Source organism: Podarcis erhardii, assembly GCF_964252035.2.
Source record: "Podarcis erhardii genome assembly, chromosome: 3".
NCBI classification, from domain to species: Eukaryota; Metazoa; Chordata; class Lepidosauria; order Squamata; family Lacertidae; genus Podarcis; species Podarcis erhardii.
In genome coordinates, this window is record NC_138507.1 from 75,352,809 (window position 1) to 75,372,105 (window position 19,297).

Below are 19,297 nucleotides of genomic sequence, written 5' to 3' on the forward strand. Positions count from 1 at the left end.
CTCACTACAAATCCAAACTATGCTTGGCAGATCCCACGTAGATAGGATAGTGCCTAGGGCTAGGTTAATGCTAAAGGCAGATTGTGGGCCCTATAAATTAATATGGGACATGAGGAAGTTGCAAGGGATCAGATGGTCTCCCTAAATGCCCATTGGTCCTCTGGTGTTGAATTATGCTTGTTTGCTGGCTAATATGGGTTGTCTCAAACCTAGACAGCATCTCAAACCTAGACAGCATCCCAAACCTAGACAGCATCCTAAAAAGTCACCTTGCCAACAAAGGTCCGTATAGTAAAAGCTATGGTTTTCCCAGTAGTGATGTATGGAAGTGAAAGCTGGACCATAAAGAAGGCTGATCGCCGAAGAATTGATGCTTTTGAATTATGGTGCTGGAGGAGACTCTTGAGAGTCCCATGGACTGCAAGAAGATCAAACTGATCCATTCTGAAGGAAATCAGCCCTGAGTGCTCACTGAAAGGACAGATTGTGAAGCTCAGGCTTCAATACTTTGGCCACCTCATGAGAAGAGAAGACTCCCTGGGAAAGACCCTGATGTTGGGAAAGATAGAGGGCACAAGGAGAAGGGGAAGACAGAGGACGAGATGGTTGAATAGTGTTCTCAAAGCTACCAGCATGAATTTGACCAAACTGTGGGAGGCAGTGGAAGACAGAAGTGCCTGGCGTGCTCTGGTCCATGGGGTCACGAAGACTAAACTAAATGACTAAACAACAACAACATGGGTTGTCTAACTTGACAGAAGGTGGCCATCTTTGAAGAATACTTCTGTTTGATCTTAAACTTATAACCCACCTTTCTAACCTAGTATCAAGCATAGTCAGTCAGACAGAAGGCCTTCTCAGTAGTGGCGCCCGCCCTGTGGAACGCCCTCCCTTCAGATGTGAAGGAAATAAGCAGCTATCTTCTTTTTAAAAGACATCTGAAGGCAGCCCTGTTTAGGGAAGTTTTTAATATTTAATGCTGTATTGTTTTTAACACTTGATTGGAAGCCGCCCAGAGTGGCTAGGGAAACTCAGCCAGATGGGCGAGGTATAAGTTGTTGTTGTTGTTGTTGTTGTTGTTGTTGTTGTTGTTGTTGTTGTTGTTGTTGTTGTTGTTGTTGTTGTTATCTACAACTGATAAACATTTCAATACACAATAAATACAATAAAACTGTATTTCTCTAAGCCTCTGCTTTATCTAATCAGACACGTCACACCTGCCTTTTGGCAAGTTGCACACCACCCCAATCTCCAAGCAGTGAGAGATTCCAAGGGTTCCAAGCATTTAACCTGGGTTTGTGTTCCCTTTGGAATGAGGTAAAGTGGAGATGATGGTGTCTTTATGACATACAGTGGTGCCTCGCAAGACGAAAAGAATCCGTTCCGTGATTCTCTTCGTCTTGCGGTTTTTTCGTCTTGCGAAGCAAGCCCATTGACGGCTTAGCGGATTAGCGCTATTAGCGGCTTATCGGCTTTTAGCGGCTTATTGGCTTAGCGGATCAGCTGATAAGTGGCTTAGCGGCTTAGAAAAAGGGGGGAGGAAAAAAAACCCGCAGGAACTTGCAAGACATTTTCGTCTTGCGATGCAAGCCCATAGGGAAATTCGTTTTGCGAAGCGCCTCCAAGCCTTTCGTCTAGCGGGTTTTCCGTCTTGCGAGGCGTTCGTCTTGCCAGGCACCACTGTACGGTTTATTTACACACACACACATATACAACCTGAGCCTGTGAGGAGGGGTTCACAGCATTAACGGCCCAAGAGGCTCTTGCTTCTTCCATAGCGACAGCCTTGGATTCAAACAGAAATCAAACATCACTCTTGTTCTATCTTCCCAGCTTGCTGATTTGCCTCTAGCTTACATCACTCCCAACTCTCAACTCTGGCTTTGTCCTTCTAACTATCCCCAAGTTAAGGAAGGGGCCCCCAACCATTTGCTGTCTCACACAGAGCCCCTTCCTTTGTTCCCCTTAATGGCCCATCACCTCACTGGGAAGCTAGCTTGGCTATTCCAGGAATAAGAAGGGATACCCAAGCAATTGAAGAGTCTTGGCACACAGCCTACTTTTCCCCACCAAAACTCATATAACATATGTGAATGTTGTTAATGTACAATAGAATGCAAGGTAGCTATTTTCATGTATATTCTAGTTAAATATGTATATTCTAGTTAAAGCAGATGTTGCATTCAAACCAGGGGAACTTCCAAATTTTTACTTCATCCTGCAGTGAATCTGGCTATGTCTAACCATATTTGCTTGTAGTTTATGGCTCTGGAAAGAGAACTTATGGCATAATGAATATATTTTAAATAAACCAATCTCTCATGTTGTCAAGATTATTTTTCTCTATTTTTTGGCTGTGTTCTTCATTCAAGGTACTTTCCAGATTTTTAAAGGTCAGTTGTTATAGATTTAGGCCTTGGCATAATGGCAGCTGGGGTGGAACAATTTAGTATGTTGAACATTTTTCTTGCTTTATTTATCTCTCTATAGCTTTTATTTCAAGGAATCCAAGAAACAACTACATTCTCAGTCAGCAAAATGGGTTGGCAGTGGAAGTGTCATGACAGACTGTGGAGCAAGAACTTCCCTGCACTTGGCAAGTAGATGCACAATTATCATTCCATTAGAAACACAGAGGTGAAGAATTACCATCCTGCTGTCATGTTTAATGCTCCAGGGGCCAGAAGTGAAATTAATGAAGCCAAGGAGAAGGAATGCCCTTCTAGCCTAAGAAAATGCTGCCTGTAATCTCCAGAGAACCTCTCATACCCACTATGAGGTTTACAGTCATACTGAAGAGCCAGGAGTAGCTTTCTTGAAACTAGGTTGCTTTGTAACCTAGATTGCTACCGTGGAGGCACAGGTTCATTAATTTCTTCTAGCTACCCACACAAACCCAGAGAGAGCACTTAGGCAAGTCCAAATAATCAAATCTGGTGTCAGGAGGAGGGGATGCAGCCTGCAAAGAGGGTATGTCCTTTAGGAAAAGGGCATTTCCATGCCATGTTAGCCGCTCTACATTTTACAAATGGGAAAGCTGAGTGGGAATGGTTTATCTTAGGCCAAGCAGAGAATTCAGGACTGAGAAAGGACATAAAGGCAGACCTTCTTTGTTCCAATCCAATACTATCCACTCTCCAAAGAACTCACAGTGAAAAAAGAAAAGGCATGTGTATGAATAATTTTAAAAGTGTTTAATACTTTCATTTCCAGTTCCTTATCCTAACCTTTCAGCTCCTTGCCTGATGTTTCTTTCTCTAATATCTTTTTCACATATGTGAAATGATTTTAGGTGATTTTGTCAAATGAATGTTTCATAGCTCCGTTGGTTAGAGCATGGTGCTGGTGATGCCAAGGTTGCAAGTTCAATCCCTGCATAGGACAGCTGCATATTCCTGCATTGCAAGGGGTTGGACTAGATGATCCTCAGGGTCCCTTCCAACTCTACAATTCTATGATTCAAAACTTAAGAACCTAAGAATAAATTTGCTGGATCAGAGCAAAAGGCATAACAAGTCCAGCATCCTCTTTTCAGAGTGTCCACCTTGATGGCTATGGGCAGCCTTTGTGAACGCAACAGCATTCTCCCCATTTGTGATACCCAGCAGCTGGTATTCAGAGGCATACTCTGATGCTGGAGGTATAACATATCCATCAAGGTGATTGTACAAAGAATACACAGAAATCACTAAGTGATTTATTGTATTTATACCCCACCTTTTTTCTAAGGAGCTCAAGGTGCTGTACCTGGTTCTCCCCCTCATTTAATCCCCATAATAACCCTATGAGGTAAGTTAGGCTGGTCCAAGATCCCTCAGTGAATTTCATGGCTGAGTGGGGATTTGAACCTTGGTATCCCAGATCCTAGCCTAACACCCTAACCACTATGCCACACTGACTCTTGGTGACTACACCACACTGACTCTCAAGTTGTCAGTGAGTCTCCAAACCTTTTTATTTCAGTGAACACAACTCTTCTTTTCCACACAATTCGTGGCCACTGTGTTTAACACCAATAGAATTACTTTCACAGTTACAACTTCTCATCTTTCCCCATCCATTCCCCCTCTGGTTTAGCATTGCATTTCCTTATAAAATATAAAGGGTATAAAAAGAAGAGAAATACTTCACATTGGGTGTATTACTTTACTTCACATTGGGTGTACTGCTTTACTTATGAGAGTGTATATGTCTTCTTTCCTGTTTTAGAAATGAACTTTGATCTGATACCTTGCCTGAAGTCCCCACTTCTGGTAGTCAAAGCTTTGCACCTGAATCTCTGCTTGAGAAATGCTTTTCTATTGTTAGATTACTGCCATCAGATGAAGTCATTCACACACACCAGGATAATGAAACTGAAGGAAAAGCCACAGGAAGGAGATAGAGATACAATTTGAACAAAAGATCAAGTATATAGCAGATAAGACACTTTCATACTCATGGTGCAACGACAGAATGACCCAAGGAACCCAGTTGTCTTACTCAATGAATTTTGTCCTTTATGTTCTTCTTTGAATCTGTCTCTTTTTCCTTCGGTCTTTTCCCATCATGTCTTGCAGTGTCTTCCTGACTTCTTCTTCTTGACTTTTTTCTGATCCATTTCTCTTCACTTTGCCCTCTCCCCAACATGGATCAACATGAATTTAAATTATTAATTACTGCAATCTTTGACAAAATCATGAGTTCCAATTTGCATGTCACTTTGCTTGGGTATGCTGGCTTAAATTTATCTAGGAAACTGATGAGCAAAGCAGCATTTTTAAGGGCAATTCATACAATCGGTTTACAGGAATAGGACTTAACAGCTTTTTGCACGAGCAGCTATCATTTAGGTGATGTCATGATCACAGATCCATTACCAAGGATTATTCTTATCATATCAACCCATCAAGTAAAGCATTAGACTAGGACAAGATGAGAAAGATGGTCCTCGATAGTGGGTTGTGATAATGTGTTTTCTTCAAGGGCTTTTCTTTCTGAGAGTCAGAACTCCAAGGGAGCACTGATAAAAAAGGAGAAAATTGAGAACTCTTGCCCTTGAAGAAGAAACACTGCAGAAATGTTTGGGGAAAACTTAATTTCTCCACTCAGAGACTGTGGGTTGCCTCTCTGTCTTTTCTCTGTTGTTGCCTTCCTTGACATTTTTGGTGCTGCCCCTCTTTTGCTGTACTGGGTGTGCTGACTTTGACTGCCTTATGCAGAACACACAATGTTACATTGATTGTGAATGGCTTGTACAATGCACATAACAGGGATTCAGGGAAGAAGAAGCAGTAGCTATATATACCATAACAGATGTGCCTGGCGTAGAACAGCTACAGAGATGTGAAGGCCCAGAAAAAGAAAAGAAAGAAGAAATTCTCCCCCCTCACCAGGGATTCGTGTCTCTAGGAACATTGAATTTTTAAATATTTTGCTGCCTTAAGCAAAAGGTCAGTCCTTTATAGGACATTGGGTACTTCCATTGAGCAAGTACCAATGAATGAGAGTCATGCAGGAGCACAAGGTGTGCTCCTTGTACAATCTGTGGCAAATGCTGGTACAGTGGTACCTCGGGTCACAGACGCTTCAGGTTACAGACTCCGCTGACCCAGAAATAGTACCTCGGGTTAAGAACTTTGCTTCAGGATGAGAACAGAAATCATGCTCCAGCGGCGTGGCGGCAGCTGGAGGCCCCATTAGCTAAAGTGGTGCTTCAGGTTAAGAACAGTTTCAGGTTAAGAATGGATCTCCGGAACGAATTAAGTACTTAACCTGAGGTACCACTGTATGTAGGGACGCGGGTGGTGCTATGGGTTAAACCACAGAGCCTAGGACTTGCTGATCAGAAGGTCAGCAGTTCAAATCCCCGCGAGGGGGTAAGCTCCTGTTGCTCGGTCCCTGCTCCTGCCAACCTAGCAGTTCGAAAGCATGTCAAAGTGCAAGTAGATAAATAGGTACCGCTCCAGTGGGAAGGTAAACAGCGTTTCTGTGCACTGCTCTGGTTCACCAGAAGTGACTTAGTCATGCTGACCACATGACCCAGAAGCTGTACGCCGGCTCCCTTGGCCAATAAAGTGAGATGGGTGCCACAACCTCAGAGTCGGTCACAACTGGACCTAATGCTCAGGGGTCCCTTTACCTTTACCTTTACCTTTACCACTGTATTAGGGATAAGCAAATGTATACAGTTGGAGTAGGTACTGGACACAGGCTGCAAACACTCCATGAATTTAATGCACATGACGTCCACACCCACCCACAAGAATCCCAGAAACTTGCTCAGTAGACTGAAGCTACACCAATAACCCCCTGACAGCAGCACTGTTGTTGTTTATTGGCAGGGATGATGTGGTGAAGAGGTCAGGGCTGACTGGCTGAACCTGCAGGAATGCTGGATTGGCTCTGCCAGAAAACCCATGCAATTCCTGCTGTCCTGCTGCTTCTTGGCAAACAGCAGTGGCACTGCTAACAGAAAGGAATTGGTGTGACTTCAGCCCACTGCTCCTGGACCAAACACTTTCCCTTGGGTACAAATCAGAACTTCACATATATGAGACTTCCTATCTCCCTATTGCTTGTAATGGATAAATATTGCATGGGCATAAATCCTTTACCTGTTCACATATTTGGATGAAATTTTAAAACACAGTAGCCCCTCCTGAGTGTATACAACCTTCCTAATTTCAGACAAACAGGTTCAGGCATTTTTGTGTTGGGCACACATGTTTCATTTTTTTTTTAAGGCAGCAATCTATATTTTGTTTATTTTATGGCTGAATTGGATGAAATATGTAGAAATTTGTGGAAGGCTCTTCTGAAGGGGTGAATACCATCAGTTTTATACAGTTTTTTTGGGGGGGAGTTAGAAAAAAGGATTCCCCTTTTCCTCTTTTTTGTTTTGGGGAAAAACAGCATACATAACAGACATTATGAGGTACCCCTAGGTCAGAAACCTGCCCAATTTCAGAATGATAGGTAGTGGAGGTTTTATGCCAGATGCCTTTGAAGTTGACCAAGGGGTGGGGGACTAAAAGAGGATTTACTTACCTCCCTGATTTTTGTGTGTGTGGGAGGGTGTATATTAACATACCAAACATCATAGAGTATTACAAGTCCTTAAACTGGTAACCTGTAAAATTTCAGAAGGATTTGGTACAGGGATTAAGGAGTTAAGATGAATAAGAAAGTTTGCAGGCTGTGGGGTTGGGTTTTTTCCCCAGTTGACAACAGTTAAGTTTCTTCGTTCTACACCAAAGTACAGCAATCAAATGGAAAAAGGAGAGCCCTACAAAAAACTGTTAGTTGGTTGTAAGTTAGAGCTCTCAGTCAGAAACTTACACTCCCACCTTCCCCCCTATCCTTCTGTAGTAGGAATGGACAACCTGTGGGCTTCCAGATGTTGCTAAACTACAACACTAGTCATCCATAGGCATTGATCATGCTGGCCAGGGCTGATAGAAGTTGTAGTTTGGGGAAACGTAATGATTTTAAAGAGACAGACGGTCTGAGTCTGCCTGAGTTCCGTAGGTTTTCCAAAGCAGCCCCAATGGGGCTTCAGAGGCAGCCAAATTTAGCTTGGGACAGTTTGTGGGACGCCTGTTTCAGAAGAGTCTTGAGTCTCTCCAAATCTGCTGCTCAGGATTCATTTGAACCAAATATACGCCCCAGGTATATATAGACCAATGAAATATATTGTTAGGAGCCTTTGCTATTCATTTTGTTTTTCTGTCAAATATGTAGCAGTAGCAACTGTTGGATGGGGGGGGGGGAATCAAGTACTTGTGTATGAATTTGAGTCATGTTTTTAATATTTCTTTATGGTTTGAGTGTTTGATAGAGGAACCTCCCTTTTCCCGTTTTTATACAGCTCTTGCGGCATCTGCTGTCCTTGCACAGGATGAAGCATGTAATCCTCAGAGTTGGCTCAGATTAAGTAGTTGTTAGGAGACAAATAAGGATTTAGCCCTCCTCTTACTTCATCATGCTCAAGTCCCTACCCTGATACATGTGCATAATGTATCATAGTCACCAGGTACCTTATTTAAACATGCTTCATTATATATATATATATATATATATATATATATATATATATATATGTAGAATTGTCATATATTAGGAAATGCTCATTTTTATGTCATGCTTATGTCTAATAGTAATATGAATTCATTCTTTTACTAATGAGTGCCCCAAAATGTTGTGCGTTCTTACCAAATCTCATGATATATGCAACATGCTGCAAAATATACAGGCATGAATATAGGAAAGCATTCATACAATTTAAATACTACAAATCTCATAATATACAAGTGACCAAGAAATGTATAGTGTTGGCATCTGGAGGCTTTAATAATACAGTGTAGAAGGAGTAGCAGTGCAGATACAGTGGAACAAATGTCAGAGAGATTATTTGCAGAAAACTGCTGTATAAGGCTCCTAAAATGGAGCTGGAAATGGGATTTCTCCTGCAGATTGAGCACTAGCCATGGTGCAATTGACAATTTTTGCACTGAATAAACTTTGATTCCCATGGTTATCCAAAAAGCAGCTCCTTGTCTCAGCCTCACTTACCATTGTGGGGGGTGGGGGTGAGCACTAGACTACCAACCTTGGCCTTGGCCTGCTCTTTGCCTACAATGAGCACTTCCCTAGGCTTGCACCTGAATTCCTGATACTGCTCTCAAAAAGAAAGCACTAAAATTCAGATCTTCTCTGCTGACATCTTCCTCTGAGACACTGGATTTCTTACAATAACCCTCTGTCCCTTTAAACTGTTTTCGTATTTACTTTTTATGTCTGCCAGGAATTGGGGGCGGGGGGGGGGGAGAGAGAGAGAATGAAGAACTGCTGAAGGGACCAGATAAGAGATTTAATTGCCACCAGACACCGTTCTACCCCAAACTGCATTGGCTGGCAAGCTGCCCACAAATCCTTCAGACATCCCTGGGTGCATAATTTCGCTGAATGGGAGCTGTATTTTCAGAAAGGGTGGGTAAGCTGAAGAAATCGTGCTTTAAGTGTAGGAAATCCTGCCTGTGCAGGAGTTGGAATTAGATAAGTCAGTTTCCTTATGCTCTCTAAGGAGTTTTTATTTCAGCTTTTAAAATATTGGTGTTTATTCTATATGCAGCAATGACTAGCACAATGATCCAAGCCTTGAATGATACATACTGGAAGGGACAGAATACTAAACCTCCTTTGGGCTGACGGAGCACAACTCCAAATCAGTATCAACTCCATAGCAACTCTATAAAATGTAAAGAAATGGGATATCCAATCACAGATCTCTGTTATCCAGTCAGGCCTTTATATTATCCACTTTGACTCACAAGCCTCCTTTTGATCCTATGCAAGGCGAGTGACCCTATGATTTAATTGGATGTTGACGCTTTAGAGTTTTCTCAATATTTCTACCTACAACTTAACCTTTCTGGTCAGTCAGATGCTCATTTTCTCCTAATTTTCCTTCCCATTAGCCATCACTTTCATCCTTTTCTACATCTCGGCCCTTTGAACGTAGTCACCTATTTTTTCTGCTTGGAAAAGGCAGCAAAATGCCTTTCCTGCTGGTCTGACTACAGCAGACATGACTAGAGAACTAAATGACTACTTCCAGCTTGCCCAGTTGCATAGAAAATCTTAACTACCCTAACAGAAAAGGGTATGCTGAAATCCTGCATATACTTAGTGGGACTTGCATCAAAGTATGGATACTTAGTATTGGATTGTAAGTATTCTAACAGTGCAATCCTATGCATGCCCACTCAGAAGAAAGCTATTGAATTTTGAGGCTTATAATGGCAGAACTCCGTCCCACCCGTCCTTACTTCCATGTCCATTTCATGTATAAAGCATTTGGCCTATTCATATTTGCAGGATCATTTATTTAAATTTGTATATATTGTTATTGTTACTAGGATGGTCTTCAAAGCTTGCTATACTTTATTATGTAAACTTTCCCGAGGTTGCCGTGAGCTGCTTTGAGCATGGGTAACTGTGAGAAAAGTGACACATAAATAAACTGATGGTGGTGGATGAAGAGGGTTGAGCAAATGGTGCCCAGGGAGGTAAGCCTAGTGGGCGCTGTGTGATTAGAGGGCACTGGGGTACTGGATGGCTAGTACATAAGCAGTACTTCAGACCATGAGGAGAGGGAGTGTTTGAAGTGCTTTATATTCCTTATTTTAGTACTTCTCACAACAGTCAGTGCAAGATCTGTGGCATTCACACAGTGCAGATAGCATGGGGACACAGGCTAAGTAGAGAATGGTTTGCTTAAGACTAGCTACTGAACTTATGGCAGAATCATTTCCCAAGCGCAATTAAATGGTCTGAAAAGGATAGATATGGAATGTAGTTAATGTCATGTGTACATTACTTCAAACACCAACAGTGATAGCTCCTGGAGCTGGAGTAAACAGTAATATGAATACACCTTTGGACCACACCAGCAAGGCCGAGGGGGTGCATGTGTCTACATTGGCTCCCAGTACATTTCCGAGCACAATTCAGAGTGTTGGTGCTGACCTTTAAAGTCCTAAACGGCCTCGGTGCAGGATACCTGAAGGAGCATCTCCTCCCCCATCGTTCAGCGTGGACCCTGGGGCCCTCCTCTGAGGGTCTTCTGCTGGTTCCCTCACTGCAATAAGCAAGGATACAGGGAACCAGGCAAAGGGCCTTCTCAGTAGTGGAACACCCTCCCTTCAGATGTCAAGGAAATAAACAACTATCTGACTTTTAGAAGACATCTGAAGGCAACCCTATTTAGGGAAGTTTTTAATGTTTGATGTTTTATCGTGTTTTTAATATTCTGCTGGGAGCCACTCAGAGTGGCTGGGGAAACCCAGCCAGATTGGGTGGGGTATAAATAATAAAATTATTATTATTATTATTATTATTATTATTATTATTATTATTATTTCACATCTCACCTCACTCTATATACAGCACACTCCCACTGTTGGTTTGGGAAGTGGTGTACACACATCCACAATCCACATCTATCCTGCTTTGTTTATGAAATATTGCATTTTGATGCTGTTTCCCCCCAAACCAACTTTGATTCAAACTGAGAAAAAGAACAACCTAGTTTTGCTTTAACTCAGTGTGTACATAGCCTATGAATTAGCCCTAAGAGAAATTATTAATGACAAAATAGCATCTTCGGCTAAGAGCTAATAAAACATGAAATGGACTAATTCTGAAATCCTATACATCAGGGGGTCAGCAAACTTTTTTAGCAGGGGGCCGGTCCACTGTCCCTCAGACCTTGGGGGGGGGGCAGACTATATTTGGGGGGGGGTGATGCAAGAGGACCATGAGCCCTGGTGGTTGCTTACCTGTGTCTTGAGAGCAGCAGGGGCTGCCACCACCAGCAGGACAATGAGCAGCACGCAAAAGGGCTCCGGAGAGGGGCTGCTTAAAATGGTGGCCGCTCAAGAGCTGCTGCTGCTGGCACCAACATAGCCCAGCCCCCTTCCTTCTCTAGGCAGGGCGGGGAGAAGTCAGGAGGAGGGAGGGAAGAGGCGCCGCTGGCACCATGTGAGGGAGAGGGAAAGAACATGCGTGCTGGCATTCCACGCGGCGATTCCCGGACCATACGCGGGCCAGATCCAGAAGGCAATTGAGCCTGATAAGGCCTACCCATGCCATGCATACTTACTTGGGCACAAGCACTTTTGAATTCAATCGCTTGCATCTGAGTAGACATATATAGGATTGCGCTGCAAGTTACTTACTTAAACAATAGAGTGTGTGGTGGCAGGAATTAGAGGTACTCAGGCACTGGATTGTAAATTTATTTTTATTTTTAAAGACCTCTTCTTCCATGCCCCACACTCCTGCTTTCAGTTTCTGTTGCAATCTGATTCTTCCTCTCATCATCTCTATTGTGGTTGTCTGCACAGCATGCAGCATGCTGTTGGTGCTTATTAATGTTATATTACGACAGTCATTTCTGTATGCTGCTCTTCCAACCCCCAACCACCAGCTGTTGTGCCTTGGACAAGACTCCCCTTGTGCTAAGCTCTCTTCCCTCTCATCACTGCTATCTGTGCTAGTCTCTACTCTGATTTTCTAGCTGCTTGCCAGCTCTTTTTTACTGTCCATCTGTAGCTAGACTCTTTTCTTACCAGAGAGACAATAAAGGTAGGGGGCCAAACACATGTGAATAATGAAACAATGAAAATCCTCTCAGGCCTGCAGATGGGCTCCTGCCCCTTGGCTATAAATCCTTTTCACGGTGAATCTTAGAGCTGCAGAACAAGAGGAGAAACCTTCAGGGCCTGCCTTAGCCAAAAAAGCAGCCCTCCCTTTTCCTCATGTTAAAAAGAACCCACACATACACTATACAAAGGAATATAAGCCTCACCACCCCACCCCTCCTTTCCCCCCTCTTCTTCCCCAACCTTATACTGTACTCAACACTAATGTCACAAAAAAGTAGCTGATTTGTAAGAATGACTGTACAACATGAAAAAAGAGACAAGGCGTGTACTTTTGTAAACCAAGAAAATCTTTAATAAAAATTAAATTTTTAAAAAGAACAATCTATATTTTAGAAATAGGAATCCAGCCTTCCTCTGTGATACAGGGAAGAAAGGAAGGTTTTGTGCAACAGTGGTGGTAGGTTGAGTGAGTCATGAGATAGGAATTGATTTTGTAAAACTGATTGAGATGGGGATTGATCTACAGTGATGGCAATGTTATTTGCAAAGAGAAAATGGAATCTCTTATACATTAATGTATAGATACCTATAAAATGCTCAGTGTTGATTCTATTGAGCAAGGAGATTACTGCTTTGTGAATGTGATTGATTGAATAATGGTGGGGTGAAGATTGGAAGGGTGCAGAGATCTGAACAAGGAAAATATTTTGCTTAGTTGCAATAATTCCCCTACGTTCCTCTGGGATTTAGGATCAAGATGTTCATAGTAACTTTATTGAAAAGGATTTCATGGAGAGGGAGCTATATACTTTATTTAAAATATTTCTATCCGCTTTTAGGTTTGTTGAGGGCCAACAGTAGAAATCAAAACAACCTTTTAAACAACAAACAAACAAACAAACAAACAAACAAAGTAGAGCCAGGAAATAAATAATTGAAAGTAGCATTAGCAATAAAAAGTAGCATCCCCCACCCCAGAAACTAGCTGTGGCCAGTGTCACAGCTGTTTAATGCACATCAGGAAGAATGCTTTAACCTGAAGAAAAATAGTAAGGCTCAGAAACAGCCATACATGCATTATTCTTTGCCATTGTCTTATACTTTGCTATTATTCTGTATATGGTTCTGTATTTATGGAATCCTTCTTGAGATGTTGGCTACCAAAAAGTTAGCTGATAAATATTTTGAAGGAAGGAAGGAAGGAAGGAAGGAAGGAAGGAAGGAAGGAAGGAAGGAAAAATACAATACAATACAATACAATACAATACAATACAATACAATACAATACAATACAATACAATACCAGGGCCTTTTCCCTGGTGGTGCCCCATCTATGGCTTGCCCTCTCCAAGAAGGCTCACCTGGCACCTATGCTGTTTTCTTTTTTGTACCAAGTAAAGACATTTCTGTTCTCAGAGTCTTTTAACTACATTTTTTTTTATTTTGTCCTAAAGCTGGCCCTTTTGGCTTGTGTTTACGCAAATCTTTAAGCTACTGTTCCAAACTGTTTGAGTATTTTTTTATTGTTGGGACTTTTATTATTATTTTATTGGTTTTCATTTCTTATGAACTTCCTAGAGAGACACAATTGAATAGGTTGCATAAAAGCAGAAATGCTAAGGTTTAATTTATCTGTTTTAATTTTAGATTCTTACACATACAACACACACATATTATTCAGTTATGCTACAATATTTTAATCCTTTGTATGGTTTAGATTTTTTAAATAAAATCAAGCATTTATCAGAAATCAGTTGTGAAAAATATTTTGACTCTTAGCTGAAGTTTATAGCTGCCACATTATTATACGTAATAAATATTATTTTTAGTGCACTCCTTCTCTCTTTATATGCATTATTTCATTGACAAGATTACAATTTAGCACTCTTTCCTCTGCTTAAACACTTATTGTTTTTGACATCAATAACAAAAGGCACAAAACGCTTCATTCTTGCTGGGTGAGTTAACACATGGGGCCTGGTCTAAAGCAATCAGTCCATAACGCTATTGCAAATTGAGATGAGAGGAGCTGCCTAAAGGGAATTGAAATTAGCTAAGACATGCTGTTGTTGCCATCTATGAAGATCAGGGGAGGGATGCAAGGGGAGAGGTGAACCAACACATTGGCAGAGATTCCAATGTGAACCAACACAGTCATTTGAAAAGGATTGCCAGGGGACTAAAGGCTTTTCTGGCCCAAGCTGTCAGACCTCATGTCACATTAATGCAGTTGGCTGAAAGAAAGTGGGTACTGGGAAGGAAGAGGATATAAGAATAAAGTCCTCCATTAGCAGGTATATTTTGCTTTTCCTTCTTCAGTAGCCATGTTACTACAGTGGCTGAGACAAACTTCCTATTCTGGAAGAAGAAGAAGAAGAAGAAGAAGAAGAAGAAGAAGAAGAAGAAGAAGAAGAAGAATCTGTTGATTCTTCTTGATCCCTTAGCAGCTTTTGATACCACCAACAATGGCATTTCCTGGGCTGGCTATGTGGGTTGAGAGCAAGAGGCACTGCATTATGATTGTTCCATCCCTACCTGCAGGGCCAGTTCCAGAAAGCAGCATTGGGTGACTACTTCTTGGCTCCTTGGTGCTTGCTCTGTACAGTCCCACAGAATACCACCTAGTCCCAAATGCTTTTTCAACATCTACATGGAGCCACTGGAGCTATCATTAGGGAATTTGGAGCAGCGTATCATCAGCACACTGTTTATAACCAGGAGTATTTCTCTGTCTCATCTGAGCCAGGTGTGGCTGTGCAAATCCTAGATTTTGAAGCAGCATTGGGAGGGACAAGGGCCAATAAGCTGGAGCAAATCCAGGCAAGAATGATGCTGTGGGTGGGCAGCTCCCAAGCTCAGGAATCAGAGTTTGCCTGTTCTGGCTGGGGTTGTAGTCTCCCTAAACAGGGGCGCCGACTTATAAAAAATATTGGGGGGGCCCATACCGGGGTCCTGCCCCGGGAAGTTTTCTAAATTTTAGATGAAAATTAGTGAGTTTTAAAGTTTTTTAAAAGTATTTTAGAGTCATGTGATCAACATTAGAACCCCGAAAACTCGACTCTCTATAACTCCACACTCCGGGAAACTCGACAAGCCTGAAACACTTTTTGGCTTTGAAAAAAGAAACAAAACATAAACACACATGGTATTTTCGTAAAAAGCTAATTTAATTTACAGTAACAATTATGCTTATAGACTATTACAGAGCAGTGAATATATAGCTCTGAAAAGACTGAAATGATATTTAAATAAATCCTAAACTATCATTAAAAGAATAAAACATAAAATATTGCTGTCGCACAGTAATAGCACTTTGATTAATAAGTGAAATAGCTAATTTAAGCTTACTTTGAATAAGGCTGAGGGTTCATTAAATAAAAATAATATCTCAAAGTTAATGCTTTAATACAGTTAATAAAGTTAATACAGTATGCCTAATACTGTATGTAAATACTGTAATAATGTATGTAAATAACGGGCTTTAATTGGGTCTTACACCCTAAAAATATTTAAGTATTTGAAAATAACTAATACAGTACTATAGTAATATAGAAATACAGTACTAAACTAGTACTAATATTTCGAAACTGAAAATTTAACATTCTGTAGGTATTTAATTCTCTATTTTATAAAGATTTTTAATATCTGACAGTGAGTTTGGAGTAGCCCAATGCAAAAATCCTGAGGATCCATGTGGATCCGTGCTTTGTAACCACGTTTTTGCACCACTGTGACCCTAGGCAACAGTGGGTGCGTGATTTTTTTGGTGCAAGATGTAGCCATGGACATGCTATGTGATCTGATGGTGAATTTGGGGTGACCCAATGCAAAAATCCTGAGGATCCATGTGGATCCGTGCTTTGTAACCACGTTTTTGCACCATTGTGGCCCCAGGCCACAGTGGGTGCGTGACTTTTTTGGTGCAGGCTGTAGCCATGGACATGCTATGTTATCTGATGGTGAATTTGGGGTGACCCAGTGCAAAGATCCTGTGGATCCATGCTTTGTAACCACGTTTTTGCACCATTGCAGCCCCAGGCAACAGTGGGTGCATGATTTTTTTGGTACAGACTGTAGCCATGGACATGTAATGTGATCTGATGGTGAATTTGGGGTGACCCAATGCAAAAATCCTGAGGATCCATGGGGATCCGTGCTTTGTCACCACGTTTTAAATGGGGAGGGAAGGAAAAACACAGAAGGGACAAGAAGCACAAGAGGGGTGTGCGGAGAAGCAGCTGGCTAAGAATGCAGGGGAGGAGTTTAACGGGGTGGGGGGGAGGAAAGGAAGGCAAAAGTCCCCCCCCCCAAGCCAGCCCTCTCTCTCTCTCTCCCACCTGCGAGTCCCTAGAGCACGGAGAGGAGGAGGTGGTGGGCTGGAGCCTGCACGCAGTGTGACTAGGAAAGAATTAGAAGGAAGGACTCGATCCTTTCCTTAACCCTCTGCTTGCCAGGAGGGCAGGGGATTCCCTGCTCTTTGTTGAGTTTGAGCAAACGCAGCAACAGAAGTGGGTGGGCAGTAAGACCCTGAGGCAGAATGCAGGAAAGCAGCAGCTTCCGCCTTCCCTCCGCCCGCCCGATCTTATTTTTGCCTGATTTTTGCCTATTTTTGCCCCTGCGCTCCGGCGAGTCAGCTCCAGGGACCACACATTCGCTCAATAACACGCACAGACATTTCCCCTTACTTTTTAGGAGAAAAAATCTGCGTGTTATAGAGCGAAATTTACGGTAATAATTTTCTTAAATTATTGGGGGGGCTGAGCCCCCCGCAAACGAATTTTTGAGGGGGCTCAGGCCCCCTCAGGCCCCATGGAGTCGGCGCCTATGTCCCTAAAGGATCAGATATGCAGTCTGGAGGTAGTCTTTCATTCATCACTGTTGCTGGAAGCTCTGGTGAGCTTAGCAGCCAGGAATACCTTTCATCAGTTTTGGCTGTTCCTGGATAATGTTCCTGAACATTGTGGCTTACCACAATGATCCATGTATTGGTAGCCTCAAGACTGATTATTGCAATGTACTGTATGTAGGGGATTACGGTTGGACCTGAAGCTGCAACTGATGCAGAACTTGGTGGTTTGGTTGCTGAGTGAGGTGGCCTGTGAACATTTACATTTTTGCTGTTCAAGGAGCTGCAATGGTAGCCAATTTGCTACTGAAACAGATTTAAGGTGTTGCTATTAACATATAAGGCCCAGTTACCTGAGAAAATACCTTCCTCCACATAGGCCTGAGCTCTGCAGATCTAAACTTCCATACCTGTGAAGGTATGTACTGTAGCCAGCAGGGGGCAGGCCTTTTCTACTGTGGTCCCCAGCCTTTAGATAGAGTCATCTCCACCATGAAGCAAGGCAGATGCCATCTGAGCATCATTACCCATGTCTTGGTTGAACTTTCATTAACAGACTTTTCGTGAATATTTTTATTGACTTGTTTATGCTACCAAGGGTGCTGTACTGTTGTAAATGGATTTTTAATGTACTGTAAAATTTGGGTTTTAATTTTTGTGTTTTTGTTTTGGTATTCTTGTTGCACACCATCCTGAGCTGTTGTTTCTAATGAAGTATATGAATGCTTTTAATCATAAATAATTGTGACAGAGAAGTCCAGGGCTGTTAAAATGATTTATCAGCTGGCTTTGTCCAAGGATTGTTGTGCTTAACACAGAAGGTCTTATAGTTACTGCTGGTACATAAATAAGCAGGTAATGCATCAATAAAAGATACATGTCTCTTGTCCCATAGAAGTTGTATCAGAAATAATATTTCCACCAGCTGTATGCTTCTTCCATCATTCAAAGTTCCGGGGTAAATGCATAAGCTGCACCTGGTAGAATTTTCTCTTCCAGCTATATTATACCAAAAAGTATATATATGCACATTAAAATTGAGGCTGCTACAAGCCAGTGGTGCCATGCAGTGATGTCCTATGCATGCTTACTCAGAGTTGTTCAACTGTAAGTATACACAGGATTGCAGCCTAAGTACCACAATTTCAGAGAAGCTAGAGTATTTACCCTCATACCACCATTTACAAAAGTGCTCTGGTGGGACAATCTTGCTTTTAAACATTTTGATCATCCGTACTGTATTGTTTAACGATTGTGTGGAAACTGCAGAGGAATCCAGTATCAAGCTCATTATAATAAAAATAAACCTTGGACCTTTGCTGCAGCAGCTGCTAAATTGTAGAATCTTTCCCACATCCTCTGACCGGGGAAATTTGGCAAGCCCACTTTCCTTGTACTTTCAAGGTTATTAACCTGGATACATTCACATGATTTAAAGAATAATTTAAGCTATGCTGTTATGCTGGGCTATTTTATTGTTATTGATGGGTTGTTGTTGTTTTTTGCTTTATTCTTTAATCCTAAAAGTTGGGATATACAATAGATAAATAGATAGTTCAATACCTACCCACCCTTGTTTTATGGAATCCAAGGGGGATTTTCCAGCCAGTGTGACTAGCACTCCTGGTGAGCTCCTGGTCTTGTTGTGGAATAATGAGACAAGTAGAGACATTGACACAATCACTCCCAAATGTGTGCTCTAAGTGCAAAGAGCCTGAGAGGCTCCTGGCTTTATTAGGGACTATGAGCAATGAAATGGGCTTGTACTGTAGATTGGGTGACCTACAACCAAATTGCACTCACTCGCTACTGGAAGGGATTTTTTGTTTTGACTATGGCAGACCAACACGGCTACCTATCTGTAACTCACTATATGGCAGTGGTGGAGGCAAAGAAGGTGTACTTCTCCACCACAGTGAACTGTCAGCAGAGCTTTCTTGAGTGGTGAGTGGACTACTCAAATCTAGCCTTCAAGTAGCAACAGTTCACTACTCAGTGCTGTGATACATTTGTGATTTATGGGATCAATTATTGCAGCATGAGGATGTAGACCAAATGTTTTCAGGGGTTAGGCAAACCACATGCTCTCTTGACCCTTGCCCAACATGGCTGGTAAGATCTAGCAAAGAGGAACTGAGTGGGTCCATAGAGTGATTAAAGCCTTTTTACAGGAGAGACTCATACCACTCTGTTCTTCAGAGCAGTCAGCATGACTCCTCCTGAAAAGGCCCTCCCTGGACCCTGAGTTATTAGACAGTCAAACACAACCATCTCTCACCCCTTGCCTAAGAAATGGATGTGG